The sequence below is a fragment of the Myotis nattereri genome (assembly GCF_964212035.1).
Source record: "Myotis nattereri genome assembly, chromosome: 1".
Lineage (NCBI taxonomy): Eukaryota > Metazoa > Chordata > Mammalia > Chiroptera > Vespertilionidae > Myotis > Myotis nattereri.
Genome location: NC_138075.1, coordinates 127,064,207 through 127,082,331, shown reverse-complemented (window position 1 = coordinate 127,082,331; position 18,125 = coordinate 127,064,207).

Here is an 18,125-nt window from a genome sequence, read left to right as displayed (position 1 = left end):
AGCTGGTTCTTTGAAAGGATAACAAGATTGACAAACCTCTAGCCAGACTCACCAAGAAGCAAAGAGAGAGGACCCAAATAAACAAAATCAGAAACGATAGAGGCGAAATAACAACAGACCCCACAGAAATACAAATGATTGTTAAAAAAATACTATGGACAGCTCTACTCCAACAAACTAGAAAACCTGGAGGAAATGGACAAATTCCTAGAAAAATACAACATTCCAAAACTCAATCAGGAAGAATCTAAAAATCTCAACAGGCCAATAACTGTGGAAGAAATTGAAGCAGTCATCAAAAAGCTTCCAGCAAACAAAAGCCCAGGACCAGACGGCTTCACAGGGGAGTTTTACCAAACATTCAAGGAAGAACTAAAACCTATCCTCCTCAGACTACTACAAAAAATTCAAGAGGAAGGAACACTTCCAAGCTCATTCTATGAAGCCAGCATCACCCTAATACCAAAACCAGGTAAAGACAACACAATGAAAGAGAATTACAGGCCAATATCCCTCATGAACATAGATGCCAAAATCCTCAACAAAATCTTAGCAAATCAGATCCAGCAGTACATCAGAAAGATCATACACCATGACCAAGTAGGATTTATCCCAGGAATGCAAGGATGGTACAATATCCGCAAATCAATAAACGTGATACTTCACATATACAAACTGAAAGAAAAAAAACCACATAGTCATATCAATTGATGCAGAAAAAGCATTTGACTAAATTCAACACCCATTTTTGATAAAAGCTCTCAGCAAGGGGGGAGTAGAAGGATCATACCTCAACATAATAAAAGCCATATATGACAGGCCCACTGCCAGCATCATACTCAATGGACAAAAACTAACACCATTTCCCCTAAGAACAGGAACAAGACAGAGATGCCCCCTCTCACCACTCCTGTTCAACATAGTACTGGAAGTTTTAGCCATTGCAATTAGGCAAGAAGAAGAAATAAAAGGCATCCAAATTGGAAAAGAGGAAGTAAAATTGTCCTTATTTGCAGACGACATGATATTATACATACAAAACCCTAGAGACTCCATCAAAAAGCTACTAGACTTAATACATGAATTTGGCAATGTAGCAGGATACAAAATTAACCCCAAGAAATCTGAGGCATTTCTATACACCAATAGTGAACTTTCAGAAAGAGAGATTATAAAAACAATCCCGTTTACCATCGCACCAAAAAAATTAAGCTACCTAGGAATAAACTTAACTAAGGAGGTAAAAGACCTCTACTCAGAAAACTACAGGACGTTGAAAAAAGATATAGAGGAAGACATAAACAGATGGAAGAACATACCGTGTTTATGGATTGGTAGCATCAACATCATTAAAATGTCCATACTACCCAAAGCAATCTATAAATTCAACGCACTTCCCATTAAAATACCAACGGCATACTTCAGAGATCTAGAACGAACTCTCCAAAAATTCATCTGGAATAAAAAAAGACCCCAAATAGCTGCAGCAATCCTGAAAAAGAACAAAGTAAGTGGGATCTCAATACCAGATATCAAGTTGTATTACAAAGCCACTGTTCTCAAAACTGCCTGGTACTGGCACAAGAATAGGCATATAGATCAATGGAATAGAATAGAGAGCCCAGAAATCGGCCCGACCCAATATGCTCAATTAATATTTGACAAAGGAGGCAAGAACATACAATGGAGCCAAGATAGTCTCTTCAATAAATGGTGTTGGGAAAATTGGACAGATATATGCAAGAAAATGAAACTATACCACCAGCTTACACCATACACAAAAATAAACTCAAAATGGATAAAGGACTTAAATGTACGACAGGAAACCATAAAAGTTCTAGAAGAATCCAAATGCAACAAAATCTCAGACATATGCCGAAGCAATTTCTTCACTGATACAGCTCCTAGGGCACTTGAAACTAAAGAGAAAATGAACAAATGAGACTACATCAAAATAAAAAGCTTCTGCACAGCAAAAGAAACCATCAACAAAACAATGAGAAAACCCACTGTGTGGGAAAACATATTTGCCAATGTCATATCTGATAAGGGCCTCATCTCCAAAATTTATAGGGAACTCATACAACTTAACAAAAGGAAGATAAACAATCCAATCAAAAAATGGGCAAAGGACCTAAATAGACACCTTTCAAAAGAGGACATTCAGAAAGCCAAGAGACATATGAAAACATGCTCAAAGTCACTAATCATCCAAGAGAAGCAAATCAAAACAACAATGAGGTACCATCTCACACCTGTCAGACTGGCTATCATCAACAAATCAACAAACGACAAGTGCTGGAGAGGATGTGGAGAAAAAGGAACACTTGTGCACTGCTGGTGGGAATGCAGACTGGTGCAGCCAATATGGAAGACAGTATGGAGTTTCCTTAAAAAACTGTAAATGGAACTCCCATTTGACCCTTTAATCCCACTTCTAGGAATATATCCCAAGAAACCAGAAACACCAATCAGAAAGGATATATGCACCCCTATGTTCATAGCAGCACAATTCACCATAGCTAAGATCTGGAAACAGCCTAAGTGCCCATCAGTAGATGAATGGATTCGGAAACTGTGGTACATCTACACGATGGAATACTATGCTGCTCTAAAAAGGAAGGAACTCTTACCATTTGCAACGTCATGGATGGAACTGGAGAGCATTATGCTAAGTGAAATAAGCCCGTCAATGAAGGAAAAATACCACATGATCTCACTCATTCATGGATAATAGAGACCATTATAAACTTTTGAACAATAATAGATACAGAGGCAGAGCTGCCTCAAACAGATTGTCAAACTGCAGCGGGAAGGCCGGGGAGGGTTGGGGGGCTGGAGGTAGGGGGTAATAGATCAACTAAAGGACTTGTATGCATGCATATAAGCATAACCAGTGGACATCAGACACTGGGGGATAGGGGAGGCTAGGGGACTGTCTGGGGGGGGGGAATAAAATGGACACATATTTAATACCCTTTGTAATACTTTAAGCAATAAAAAAAAAGAAAGGAAAAAAAAGAAAGAAAATGTCAAACATTTCCAAAGACAAAAAAATTACCCATTCATTCGCATGTTACATATATATGATTTATATACATATTACCTCAATCTTCTGTTTATAAAGATATTTAACATCTCAACTTTGTTTCTTTAAAAGCAAGTCCCTGTAAACTGGGACTTTGGTCCTATTTAAGTCATAGTAAAGATTTCTGGTTCCCCTGGTTACTTTTTAAAAAATTTACCTTTATTGTTGAAAGTATTACAGCTGTCTCCCCCTCTCTCCCCTTCCTAAATAAGCACCTCCACCCTATATCTGTGCATTGCAGGTCTTCATCGCACTATTGTCTGTGTCCCAGGGCTATACATGTATACATATGATTTCCCCTGGTTAATGTCTGCCCACCCATGTCCTACCCCTACCTTCCCTCAGATTCCTCAGACTATTCCATGCTTCCATGTCTCTGGATCTATTTTGTCCATCAGTTTATTTTGTTCATTAGATTCCCTGGTTCCTTCTTATCTTTGTTTTGCTTTTCAATTTAATTTATTTTTATTGTGGTAAAATATACCTAACAAAATGTATTATTTTAACCATTTTTAAATGTGTAATTCAGTGTCATTAAGTACAGTCACAATATTGTGTAACCATCATCCACTGTCATTTCCAGAACTTTTTATCATAACTAACAGATATTCTATACAAATTTAACACTAACTTCTCATTTCTCCCTACGTCCAGTGCCTTATAACCTCTATTATACTTTCCATCTCTTTGAATTTGTCCACTGTAGATATCCCATATAAATGGAATCATTTATTTGTCCTTTTTTCCCCCTGGCTTGGTTCATACTTACCATGTTTTCAAGGTTCACCTACTACAGCATGAATCAGAATTTCATTACCTTTGTAAAATGAATAATAGTCTGTTGTATGTATATATAACTGTTGTTCGTCCATTCCTCTGTTGATAGACATTTAGGTTATTTCCACCTCTACATTATTGTAAATAATGCTTCTATGAACCTTGGTGTACACATACCCATTTGAGTTCCAGATTTCAAGTCCTTTTAGTGTATACCATAAAATGGAATTGTTTGGCCCTGGCCAGTGGGGCTCAGATGATTGGGCACCATCCCTTGCACTTAAAGTTTGCCCATTTGATTCCTGGTCAGAGCACATATCCAGGTTGTGGGCTCCATCCCTGGTAGGGGCACATACAGAAGGCAACAGATTGATGTTTCTCTGTAACATCAATGCTCTTTCTCTTTCCCTCCCTCCCTCCCTTGCTCACTCCCTCTCCCATTTTCTCTCTAAGCATGCCCTTGGGTGAGGATAAAAAAATTAAAAACAAAGCTATGGTACATATACACATGGAATAATACTTGACCATTAAAAAGAAATCTTACCTTTTGTGACAGCATGAATAGACCTAGGGGGTAATATGCTTAGTGAAATAAATCAGGTAAAGAAAGACAAATATCGTATGATTTCACTTACATATGAAATCTAAAGAACAAAATAAATAAAAAAATAGAAACAGATTCACAGATACAGACAACAGAGTGTCAATTGACAGAGGAGATGAAGGCTGTGGGCACTGGGTGAAAAAGGTGAAGGGACTAAGAAGTACAATTTGGCAGTTACAGAATAGTCACAGGGATGTAAATTACAGCACAGGGACTAATCAATATTGTAATAACTATGTATAGGGCCATGTAGGTACTTGAAATATTGGGGGAACAAGTCTGTAAATTACATGATTTTCTAACCACTATGCTGTGCATCTGAAAGTAATCTATATATGTATAAAAACCCAGTGACCAGAACGCCATAATGACTGGAACATCTGATCACTATGACGCCCTCTGTGGTCAATGAACCGGCCGATCCGGGGTTGGGCCTGCTAGCCAAACTCTCGTGGCCCTTCCTCCCGGCCAGCCCCGCCCCTGATGGGCTCACCCTGAGCCTGATTGCCCCCCACCCCAATAGGAGGTGGGGCTGGTGGCCAACCTCCTGCAGCCCCTCCCCCTGGACAGCCCCACCCCCAATGGGCCCCCACCACCCTGCTCAGCCTGCAGCCCCTCTACCCAGCTGGCCCTTCCCCTGATTGCCACCCTCTACCCCAATAAGGGGCAGGGCCAGTCAACCAACCTCTTGCAGCCCCACCCCATTGCTGGCCCCACCCCCAATTGGCACCCCCACCCCAATTGGGGGCGGGGCCCACCGGCCAATCACCCACAGCCCCTTCACCCATCTGACCTGGCCCTAATCGGGGGCGGTCCAGCTGGACAACCTCCCACCTCCTCCTCCTCCCGACAGGCCCAGTCCTGATCCACCCCAATCGGGGCCTGGCCAGCTGGACCACACCCGTGCACAAATTCATGCACTGGGCTTCTAGTACCGAGTAATATTAAATGTAAACTGTAACTGAAAATAAAAGAAGTATACCTTAAGAATAGGCAAGGTGTTAAAAACTAGTTGTCTTTGATCTCAAAGAACTTATAAAGGAGCTGTGAGAGGTAAACAAATGCAACACATTATGGTGTATGCAACCAAATGAGAACTAGAGTGTGCTCTGCCAACATGCACTAGAGCAGGCTTTAAGGAACACAGAAAAGGCAACCCAGGAGCAGTGACATCTAACTTGACAGCTGAAGGTATTTGGGAAAATTGCCTGCTAAAAATTTGGAGGGAGTAGAGAGGTAAGTGGAGTGGAGAGTATTCTGACCAGAAGGAACTATATAAATGAAGCTCAAAACAAAAAAGTTTGATGTGTTGACAAAACTGAGACTGCAGTATGACTACAGTGTCAGAGTGGAGAGAGAAGGTTGGAGAAAGAAGGCTAAGGGGCGCATCCCCAGTAGGGAGTGTGCAGGAGGCAGCTGATCCATGTTTCTCTCTCATCGATGTTTCTAACTCTCTATCCCTCTCCCTTCCTCTCTGTAAAAAATCAATAAAATACATTTAAAAAAGAAAGAAAGAAATTAACAGAAACCAAAAGCCTGAAGTATTTTGAATTGAATCTGAACATTAATGTCAGTATGGTGACAGAATCAGATTTGCACTTTGTAAAGGAGGCTCCCTCTGATTACGCTGGGAAGAAAGGATAAACACAGGCAAGACTGGAGGCAGGAAGACCACTTGTTCATCTTCAAGTCACCTATACTTAGAACATACCCTGGCACATAATAAGCATTTGATAGTTATTTGTTGACTAAGTGAACGATGCAAAAATAATATCCAGGGTCAAGAATTGCTGAGAATACCTCATTGTAATTATTGCCTCAATGATCATTACAAGACATACCCAAGACACAGGAAAATGAGAGAGGGAATGATACAATCCCTTACAATGTTATCATCCTATCTAATAAAGAGGGAATATGCAAATTGACCATCACACCATCATGAAGATGGCAGTGCCCACAGCGGAGGCGGGGTTTCCGTAACAAAAAATGGCTGCACTCACAGCAGAGGCTGAGTCCCTGTAACAAGTCTTAACGAGCAATCAGCAGGGACCTGAGGCTGCATGGCACTGGGCTGGGGCAGGGGACCTGAGGCTGCACCCCCTGCCTAGTGGGGCTTGACAGGGGACCTCAGGCCACGACCCCCGTCCCAACCCAGGGCACCTCAGGCCATACCTCCTGTCCAGCAGGGCTTGACGGGGGACCTCAGGCTGCACCCCCTACCCAGGCGCTAGGGCAGGGGACCTCAGACTGCGTCTCCCACCCTGGCACTGGGCCGGTGGACCTGAGGCCGCACCCCCCATCTGGAGGGGCTTGACAGGGGATCTCAAGGTACACACACTGACCCAGTGCTGGACTGGGAAACCTCAGGCTGCTCCCTCCCGCCCTGGGCTGGGGGACCAGAGGCTGCACACTCCACCAGGCGGGGCTTGACTGGGGTCCTGAGTCTGTGCCCCCACACCAGGTGGGGCATGATGAGGGTCCTCAGGCCATGTCCTCCCCAGTGGAGCTTGATGGGGGACCTGAGGCTGCACCACCCCCCCTCACCTGGTGGGGCTTGACAAAGGTGGGGCCGGCTGGGTCTGGATCTCACCCAATGGGGGTGGGGCTGGCTTGGTCTGGGTCGGGGTCTCGCTCGATTTTGGTAGGCGGGGACTTGACTCAGTCCCACGGTGCACCCCAGACTCTGATAGGAGAAAGATTTTCATATACATTTTACTAATTTTTTTTTCATCTCTGACACTTCTATTATAGAGAAAGGGCAAATAGCAATATTAAAATATTTCTTCTATTTAATCCCCTTTTAATGTGCATAAATTTTGTGCACCAGGCCACTAGTTTCATTATAATCACCTTTAGAATGAAAGTGGTGAGAATTTCTGCCTCCCAAGTTGGTTGTTAGATTTAAAATATAAAGGACTGTGGAGGTAGCACAGGCAGGGACATTTTGAAGTTATTCGTCTTTCTTGGGCAGGGGAGGAGGGTGAGTGTACTCAAACTTTCATCTTGCTGTCAATCTTCCTCTTGTTCTCTGTAATCACACTGTGTAATACAGTGGTTCTCAACCTGTAGGTTGCGACCCCTTTGGTGGTCAAACGACCCTTTCACAGGGGTCACCTAAGACCATCCTGCATATCGATATTTACATTATAATTCATAATAGTAGCAACATTACAGTTATACAGTAGCAATGATAATAATTTTATGGTTGGGTCACAACATGAGGAACTGCATTTAAAGGGCCAGAAGGTGGAGAACCACTGGATACAACCCAAATTAGAAAGATATGAGGAAACTTGTTACTACATAGCTTTTTTTCAAAGCTTGATTCATGATTGCTTTATTTTTCCAAAGCCCATAACTTGCTCTACTAACAAGACAAAAGATGTCCAAATGCCTAGCAACCCATTTTCCACTTTTATTTTATAAATAAAAGGTGCACCTTTTATTTATTTTTTCATTGGTTGTTTTTATTTCCTTTCTTTTTCTTTTTTTTTTCATTAAATTTTATTGGGGTGACATTAGTTAACATGAACATTTCGGTTTAAGGTGTGGATTACTAAGTTGGTGCACCTTTTAGTAATGACCAGTCAAGGACTCACCATCAAGGACTCACCGTGCGGGAAAGGCTTCTCTCCAGGAGCAAGTGGGAGGTCCTGTTTTTGAACATTAGTCTCAGTTCAAGGTCTCCAGACACTCAGTGCCAAACCTTCTAGCCAGAAATGTCCTCGCAAGTTCCTATAGGTAAAACCACTTTGAAAATCAGTGAGCTCCTACATTTTGCATTCCAACTTAGCCATAATGCCCTGACGCAGCCAGGCAGACCAAGAGATGACAATGGGGCAAGGGAGAGAGAACCCAGACCACCTCTGCAAAGTCAGAAGCACGGCTTGGAGTTCACGCAAACGGGTCCCATCAGCATTAATGTGCTGGAAATTTATTTCCTTGTGGGAACCTCAGCTTCCTCATCTATAAGCTGAGGCCATTGGAATGGATTTCCTATATATCTCTTTCAGAACTAATCTCCGGTGTCCTGCATTGAACATTCATCCAAGTGAAAGCACTGTGTCTGAAGGTTCTTCATGGCCTTCTGTTTTATTAACGTTGTAGTTTGTGTTTTAAGAAAAGAATGTCTCTAGTTTTCCTGGGGCCTGTGGACAGCCATGGATGATGGGGACGAATGTGTGAGGGTTGGGGGAGGCCAGGTCCTGGTCCAGTGGTCTAGCTACAGCAACTGACCAGTGGTGTGGCTCAATTAATCGCTTTGCTGGTCTGAGTGCCATTTTCCTTCACGGTAAAATAAGCCAGAGGACACATAAGGATCGATAACCTTAGTTGCCCCTAGACAGAGCTTTGTTAGCTGGAGACCGGTTTTAGGTTTCCGCTGTACCCTTGTAACTCTCCTATCCTGTGAGTTTTACACACACACTTGTAGCACCTTTTCATTACGCAAATACATGTTTAAAAATCTGTAACGTAGAAGTTGACATATTTCCTTCCATTGGCAAAACCTGCTGTTGTATTCCTAGCCCATGATCTGTATGCTTTGGAGGGTTTATAGGGCCCCCTTCATTTATCACCATCATGATTTTATGAACAAAACTTGAATCTGGCCCTAAGAAAACTCAGTAAAATGACAAAGAAAGCAGCCCATTCTGATGCAGGTCATTAACAGGCATGAGGAGGCCCAAAGCTGTTCCCCAGCTTGCAGCACTCAATCCACAGCTGGCAGCACAAAGCAGAGTGACACTGCCATGCAACCGCACCTTCTTAATTGGGAGTGCTCTCGCAGGGGCAGCCAAGATGTGCCTGGTGAAGGAATGCTGCCACCACAGAGACAGCCAGGCTGCCAGACAGAAGTTTCACCGTCATCGCATGGAAACTGGTTTAGTTAATATAATAAATTCCATCCCCAACTTCATTTAATAGGAAATGCCTACTATTTGGAACCTGTGCACTAATGCCTGGTGATTTTCCACAGGGGTTTGAGCTGCATTTTGTGGGAAAATGTAAGGTATGTATGTGTCATATATATATATTCTCTCAGATGTGTATGTCTGAAAGCAGGGAGGATAGAGGAAACACAATTATGAAACTTGGCAGCAAAATCTCAGAAGCAAGATGTGCAAAAGATTCTCTCTAGATTATAATTAGCCAAGTATAACACAGTCAATTTCCAAAAACATGTCCCACCTTTCATGTTGACAGGAAGATGGCTCCTTCACAGCAGGCTGCTTTATGGGAATCTTTTTGACCCCTGACCTCGGAGCATCCTCTGCGTGTGCATCTTTGAGATTTGAAACCTGAGTGCCAGAGACATGCTGGTTGTTCACAATCGGCAATAGCAAAGGGATGTGCAGGATTCCAGGGATAAGTTTTTGTTTTGTTTTTATTGATTTTGAGAGAGAGAGGAGGGGAGAGAGATAGAGAGATAGAAACATTGGTAAGAGAGGAACATCACTGGTCAGCTGCCTCCTACATGCCCCACACTGGGGATTGTGTCCACAACCCAGGCATGTGCCTCAACCGGAATCAAACAGACAACCTTCTGGTTCCTGGGACTAAGCTCAACCTCTGAGCTACACTGGCAGGACAAAGTTTTGTTTAATCACTTGATGTAGGCGGGAAGAAACCATCTCAGAGAGGTTGGGCACTCCCCTGTGGTCACACAGCCAGCGCGGGAAAAGCAGGAACTACAATGTTTTCAATAGGTTTGATGGCTCCCAAGAGCTTCCCATTTCTGGCAGGTGAACATGTGACTTTTCCAGGTTGGGAAGAGAAGCTGGGCAGCTGTTAAAGGTAGGGTCTTCCCCAATGAAGTGACCATAGAAACAGCGTGCAGTGGAGGATTTATCCGGGCTGTTCATGGTTTCTGAATTGTGTCATCTGAATCTTTATCCTTTTTAACAAGTGAGAGATTCAGAGAAGGACTGTCGCTGTAGACCCTGCTCTCCGAATGCACCAGCAAGGCCATCATTTGCAGCGCTGGCAGCTCTACTTAGGGCTCTGTGATTTATCCCGTCTCTGACCCACCAAGGATTTTGAGGTAGCCAGATGCTCTGCTCTTCCATGGGAATGACTAAGCAGTCTCATTATTTCAATGAACCTCTGGAGTGAAGTAATCACCTTCTCAAAACAGACACAGGATGAGAAGAGGGGATACGGCCATGCAGGTAAGGACACTGACTGGGCCGAGGCCAGGTGTGTTGAAGGCATGCTCAGTGAACACACTGATATCCTGGGCCCTGTGAGGACCCGGGTGGGTGTGACACTGCAGTTCGCAGTGCAGCAGGATAAAGAGGAGGGCAAATAGCTATACGCAGGTTGTGGGCAGTGCCTATCCCAGCAGTGAGGATGTCCTAATGCTAACCTGTCTTGATGGTTGTGGGTGGCAGGTCTAACCCAGTTACAGACCTAGTGTGTATCTGTGTGGGCCTATGGAGGCACTGTGAAGGTGGGAACAGGCCGAGAGGTGGGTCTGTGGGCAGGAGGCTGAAGCTGGGGCAGGAGGGAGAAGCTGGGGCAGGAGGGATGCTTGAGTGACCACACACACCCCCCCATACATGCCCTCCACCCCCCACCCCACACCCTGCAGCAGGAATCCAGTTTCCTCCAGGGAACAGGACTGCACACTGGGGCCTGGAAAGGACAGGCGGCCTCTGAGAGAACAGGGCACACCCCTATCCAGGTGCCCCGCTTGCCCAGGTCCACCAAGCTGGTGCACCCGCAGGTGCAGGTCCCATGGCCTCCCCGGGGACCAGTAGCAGGTCCACCACCTGGCGCCTCAGGCCCAAGACAAGTGGTGCAGTATCAGCCTCCCCTCCCCAGCACACCCGACCCGCACAGACATCACTCCTGTGGACAGACAGACAGCTTCACTCCTGCGGGGCAACCAAGCCATGGCTTCTGACAAGTGGGAGAGACTCACAGGGACGCCTTGAGTGAGACCTTTGTCCTTCCACCCGCACTGGTGGTGGGAGCTCCCCTGGGGCTCTGCTTACCTGCAGGTCCCCGCAGGGCAGGGTGGTCACAGCCACACCCAGGAGCCTTCGGCCTGAAATAAAGGGAGCCCAGGGACAAGAGGGTGTCACCACGTGCACAGGCCTCCCTGACCCAAGCGCTCCACTCCCGCAGCTCCTGCCCAGGAGGTCGAGAGCAAGTGCCCAAGGCATCAGACCACATGCCCTGTGCATCAAAACGCATGCCCCACTCGTCTGAGTGGGTGCCCCCAGCATCAGAGTGCGTGCCCCCAGTGTCAGAGTGCGTGCCCCAGTGTGGACAGTGTGTGCCCGGACCTCAACAGCGCATGTGGCTTGCCCACACCACCAGGCATCTAGAGCAGAACAGAGGTCACTTCTGCAGGACCACTTTCAGGGCAACAAACCAGAGACAGTAGAGAAAGCTGGGGAGCGGATGGGGGAGGGAGCTCCCAGGGTGGAGGGGCTGCTGAGCATGCAGGCCAGGCGCCCAGCCCTTTCTGGGGGCTGGCGGTGAGGTTGGGAAAGGCGTGCATGGTGTGGTGGCTTGAGCCAACCTGGTGGATGGGTCAGGGGTTAGGGAAGAGAAACAGCAGAAAAGGGCCATGCAGCATGCAGCAAGTTTTCGTGCCTAAAGATTCGTGTCTGGAAACGCGAATTTTGAGGGTTATGTCTGCTGTCAGGGTTCAGCTGGAAAGCTGGTCAAACCCCACACGGAGGGAGGACCAGGGCGTCCAGGTCTCACGTGGAGATTTCCAGTCCGGTCCGTGGGAAATGGGAGCGTGGTTCTTACTGAGGAGGTGGGCGGTCAGCTCCAGCCTCTGGAGAGCACAGGGGCCTGGCTGGGCCTGCCCACCGGGTGTGCACTCACCTGCTGTCCTGCTCCTGCACAGCAGCGTCCCCACCTGCCAGCCAGGCTCCCAGAGGCTGCCCCCTCTCCCAGCCATCACTTGCCCGCTTTCTTGGGGTGCTGGGCCCCTGCCCAGTCGGCCTTGTGCTGCAGGAAGACCAGCGCGGGTTACACTGAGTCCTCTGTGGAGAAGGGGGTCATAGGCTCAGGGCCTCTGGTCCTTGTGGATTCGGGATTCAGCAAAGGCTGCAGACCCTGGCCCTGGAGGCCGGGTGTGGTCGCTGGGAGGTGGCAGGGTCCAAGCCACTGCCTTCCTGGCTGGGCGCTTTGCTGCTGGGCGCAGCTCTTCAGTGTCCTCTGCAAAACGGGAGGAGTCTGGCAGATGCGGTTGCAGCAGAGATGTGCCCCTTTCTCCAGCCCACAAGCAGATTCCATGGACAGCCCCTCTCTGGAATGGAGGTGCCCAGATAGAAGGCTGGCCGGGCGGCTCCTTCCTTCCCGCATCTGTGTCCACCCGCATCCATGGAGCCTGCCCTGCGGGGAGAAGCCCCAGACACCCGTGGCCCCGTGGCAACAGGATGTCTTACCCTGAGCGCAGGACCCTGGCTCCCTCGAATCTGGCAGCAGGGTTTGGGGCGCTTTTGGAAAAGTAGAAGGGGGTGGGGAGAGGAGAGTGAGCTCCTGGTGCTGTAGGGACAGGCTTATGCCCTTATGCCCGCTGTCACAGGCTTTCTCCTGGCTGATCCAGGGAAGGCAGGGCGGGAGGAGGGGCGGAGTCTGCGGAAAGAGCCCGTGTTCTTAGGGTTCTGGGGCCTGGAGGGAAGACCTTAAATGTCTGGCACATGAAGTCTGAATTTTGTTGTGTGCGTCTCTGTCGTTAAGTGCAGGCACTGTTTACAACATAATCTTCAGTGTCCTCTCAAGCTTCCAAGAGCCATCCAAAATGCTATCTAATGACATTCCTAGCACTTTAGACAATAATATTATTAATAGCATCCAGTTACATCCAGGTTCTAAGGATGTAACTAGATGCTATTTAAAAGAAACTCAAGTTCATCAGATCATTTCCCATTCCACTGTGGTCTCCACATGTTAATGTATTGCTCATGTCACCAGACTTACATCTTTTATACTGTTGAATATTAATAATCTCTGCTTCCCTGATTTTTTGAGGTGACCTTTCTCTCCTATTCTTTTAATAAAGGAGACCGCTCCCTCTGGTCCTTTTTGGGGGTGGGGGGCAACTATTTGATTGAAGGGTTTGTAAATGTTTGTACATTTTGCAATTGCTGTACACGTCTTTTTCTCCCTGATATGTTTTCTGTTCTTCTCCAAAACGTGTACAGTAATTGAACATTGTGTTCACCTCTTTGCCATCGCCAAGGGCATTTGTAGGTTTGCTGCCCTCCTGACCACATTTGAGTGTGTTTAGGAAATTCTGTTTGGAGCCCGAGGCTGGGAAAGGGGATAGAGGGGCCGCAGGGCAGGGAGGGCCAGCATTCTGACCCACTGCCTTCCCTGCCAGGTGGGCACGTGGAGGGAACGCTGCCGTGATTGGTCCCTCGTAACCAGGTGACCACAGACTGTGCTCTGGTTGGCTGGGGCCGGCCAGGAGCGCTGCCTTCAGTTGAGAAGCAGCTGTGGCAGGCGGTGGAGCTTCGGCTGCGCTCTCTTCTTGCAGTGGCTGTGATTCTCAGCAGTTGCCTGATCAGCACACCTTTTAAATACGTGAGACTGCTGGCTGTCCTCACAGACTAGTCAACTCCGTGGAGGCGGCAGCAGCTGACAGCTGGGCGGGGGCGGCGGGGGCCCCGGGTTTGCCCTTTTGGGGGTTGGGCGGGGGGTGGTAGGGGGACTGTTGAGTGAAGGCAGTGACAGCGGCGCGAGTAGAGGTTCCTCATGGGGAACAAACTCAGCTGCTGCCTGAAGCCCAATGCCAGCCCCAAGGTGGGCCAGAGCTTGGAGTGGGTGAATCCACACCCTGAGTCTGATGCCTGTGAGGTGACTCAAGCTGCCCGGGCACATGAGGACTTGGGTTTCCAGTTCTGCAAATGCCACCCTGTGCTGCGCCTCAGTGACCTGCAAATGCCCAAAGGTAAGGAGTGGCAGGGGTTCGCTGATCTCAGTCACACCTCTGGGCGCTGCTGACCCCAGGACCCCCTAGATGGGCACCACCTCGGACTCCTCCTTGCCTTCTTCCTGGCATCCCGAACCTTTATTTTTCCCTGTCATGTCTGGCCAGTTTCTTTCCCTGTTCAGTACCCAAATGCCCAGTCCTTTCCTCCATCCCCACTCAGCCTGAGACACTCCAGTTGGCCCTTCCCGTTCGTGGCTCTGTTTAGTGTCTCCTGGGACTCCAGGAAGAATTTGGGGTATATTCTCTCCTCTTTCTCAGTGAAAACTTTAACATCCCAACTTCCAAGGTTCCCTCCCATCTCCCTGTCCTTCCCTAGCCTTTTGGTTCTTAGTGAAGGAATCAGGTAGGGCCCAGTGATACCCTTGTTTCTATCTGTTAAGACAGTTGATACTCTGGACAGTTCCGCTGCAAAGATTTTAAGGGTTGTTATGTAAACTCAAAATCGATAACCGACATAGAACCTATATAGTGTTACTACATTGGCTGTTTTCAGTTGCCTGGATAGAAGCTATTTATTCCTTCCAACTTATAATTTGAACACAGAAGGAAATGGTGGGAGAGGGAACTCAAAATTTCTCGAATCATGTGAAGTGTTACTGCCAGTCCTACAGAGAATAGTTGCTTGTTTGTTCTATTACTTATAGGAGAACCCAGGGAGTTCTGATTACTTTGATATGTCCACGCTGATGCAAAATTTCCGCAGTCTTACTTCAGTGACCTAACAGACTTCCCTGTCACATTGCTTGTTCTGAAGGAGCCTGGGTGCTTCACAAGGTGTTGGCCAAAAGCTTCTAAAGAGAACACACATATGTAGACTTTAGTTTGTAACATAAGTCTAGGCAGTTAAGATGTAAAATTGTGCACAAGAATGTTTGTCTTCATCGTCTCCCCTACTGCCAGTAGGTTTCTGTTTAACTGTAGGAATGTTGAGGTCAAAGTTCTGAAGACCAGATGCCTGAAGAGGGGCTTGGGGAGTGGAGAAGTGGGAGGAGAGAGGGAGAAGAGAGGAAATATGGTACTTGGTTTCAAATAATTCTGGGTAACAATATAGCTAATGAAGACTGTGATTTGTGAAGTAGGAAACATACATTTACAAAGATGTTGAAGCCTCTTTGACTTCCCCCCCTTTTTTTTCATTTAAATGGCAGAGATTATTTCATAGAGAAAACACATCATAGCTCTTATTCTATTTAAACTCTAGTTGAGCCTTTCATTCCTTTAAAAGTTAGAATAATTAAGCCTAGGGGTTCACCTGGATCTTGGCTTGTCTTTATAACTGAAAAGTACTCCCTGTTCAGTACATTAAAATAGTATGAGAAAACGAGCAAATTACGTGAATTAATGAATTGTACCTTAAACACAAAACAAGTGAGAACCTCTGAAAATTTCTGTTCACTCTGTTTGGTGCTGTAAGGCAAGCCTCTGTCTGAGTGATTTTATAAACCAGGTAGTAGATGGGTGGTGTTGGATGAGAGACCAGAATAGGACCTTTATACACTTCTTTAAAGATTTACAGCTCACTCCCCTGTGTAGCCCATTTGGTCCTTGTAACTGCAAACAAGTCCCGTGTATATTCTTCTCTTGCTGATGAAGACACTGAGACTTAGAATGTGAACGGATGTGTGACCAGCCGCTGAACAGGAGAGGCTGACAGGCAGGGGATAGATGCGCCCAATTCAATTTGGTGATGCATCCAGCGCTCCTTAGAATGCAGCCTGTATGTTATAAACTCTCCACAAAGCGAGCCTATTTAACTTGCTCCAGTCTTGATTATTTCCATTTGAAATTATTGTATACAACTCAGAAGCAACAATTACCACTCCATCTATGTCTAAAACAGCAACAACAACAAACTGATGAACAAAATAGATCCACAGATATAGAAATATGAAACAGCTGATGAATCTCAGAGGGAAGGCTGGAGTGGGTGGGTGGGTGGGTGGGACTAGATCAGCCCTGGGCAAACTATGGCCTGCGGGCCGGATCCGGCCCGTTTGAAATGAATAAAACTAAAAAAAAAAAAAAAAAAGATCGTACCCTTTTATGTACTGATGTTTACTTTGAATTTATATTAGTTCACACAAACACTCCATCCATGCTTTTGTTCCGGCCCTCCGGTCCAGTTTAAGAAGCCATTGTGGCCCTCGAGTCAAAAAGTTTGCCCACCCCTGGACTAGATCAAGTAAAGAACTTGCGTGCATATATGCATAACCCATGGACACAGACAGTAGGGTGGTGAAGGCCTGAGGGTGGGCTAGACGGGGACAATTGTGGAAAATAGGGGACATCTGTAATACTTTGAACAATAAAGATTGAAAAAAATCACTTTGATGAAAGTATAAAAAGTCACTTCATGAAAGTTTCCCCGGAGATTTAAACATTGAGCTTTTATATTATTCTTTTAAACGTGCCACGATGAATAGCCCCATGTAAGCCACAACTAACTAAATAAGTTCATTTTGTGAATGGCGTTAGAATTAGCCAAACGGTGAAGAACATTTGCCAAATACAGCTCATGTGATTTGGGCATATTTGATATATTAGCAGGTATCTGACAGTAATTAGCCACAGTTTAATTTGTTTCTTAACACTGTTTCTGAAATGTGCTTGTAATATCAGGGTGAAAGAGAGTGACTGTATTTCTAATTGATAGGTGGAAGTGGGGAAACACATAAATAATCCATAGATTATTTAGGTGCACGTTAAAAAAAAAAGTCTAAGACATAGCCTGGTTTTACTGCACATGTATAGCAAGATTCTGCAAGTTTGAATTTTCTCAGTAGAATTTTTATATTGTTGCCTTTACTAAAATTGGCTGATTACCATTACTTAAAAAGTCGTCCCAACAGTAAGTGATATAAATTGTTGTGTAGCTATTTTTTCAATTACGAATATTTCTACTCAACAAAATTGTATGCCTTTTTCTCTTCTTCCTTCAGGTTTAATCCCTTCTGACCATCCTGGGGCTGGCACAATTTTCCTGAAGAAATGTCAAATGACCGGTAAGTCGAGATAGGATTTAGGTCACAGGTTTTTGTTTGAACAAATAAAAAACGTTTCAGTGGTTTACATATGAGGATTGAATTTGTGATCTTACATAGTGCTCAAGCAAAGGATCCTGTCGCACATTAGAATTGGAAGCTATTCAAACTCTCTCGCCCTATGCAGTGCTGTCAGGGTACATCAGAGGAACAGAGCCCTATGGGGTTCCCCAGAAGCCTAGCAGGAGCATGTGCAACTATGTCAATTTCCTGTGTCCTGTCTGACTTTACTGTAGGACTTTACTGCTTCTGCTTGCCTGCGTATTTCCTTAATGCTACGTTCCGTCCCGTTTACTTGCTTAAAAAGGCACACGGATCGATTCTTTCAGTTGATTGTGACAGCTGAAGTACAGGCGGGGAAGGGTCCATTTTATTTGAATCCATGCAGCCCAATAAAGAGTGGGGGTTCTAACATGCGTTTTCATGGCATGTGTGCGTGACTGTCTGGAGCTGATCATTTTGCTGAGGAATGCTGCATTTCTCAGTTTCTTCCAGAGCCAGGGGCTGCTCACCTGTAGAGAGAGGGTGAGAGAGTAAAGGAAGTGCTACCCCGTGCCCCTCTCCTCAGTCCTAAGGAATGTGTGCCTATGATGCCCCTCCCCCGTTAAAGGAGGCAGAGTGGGAAGCAGAGTTCAGCCCAAGACCCTCTTT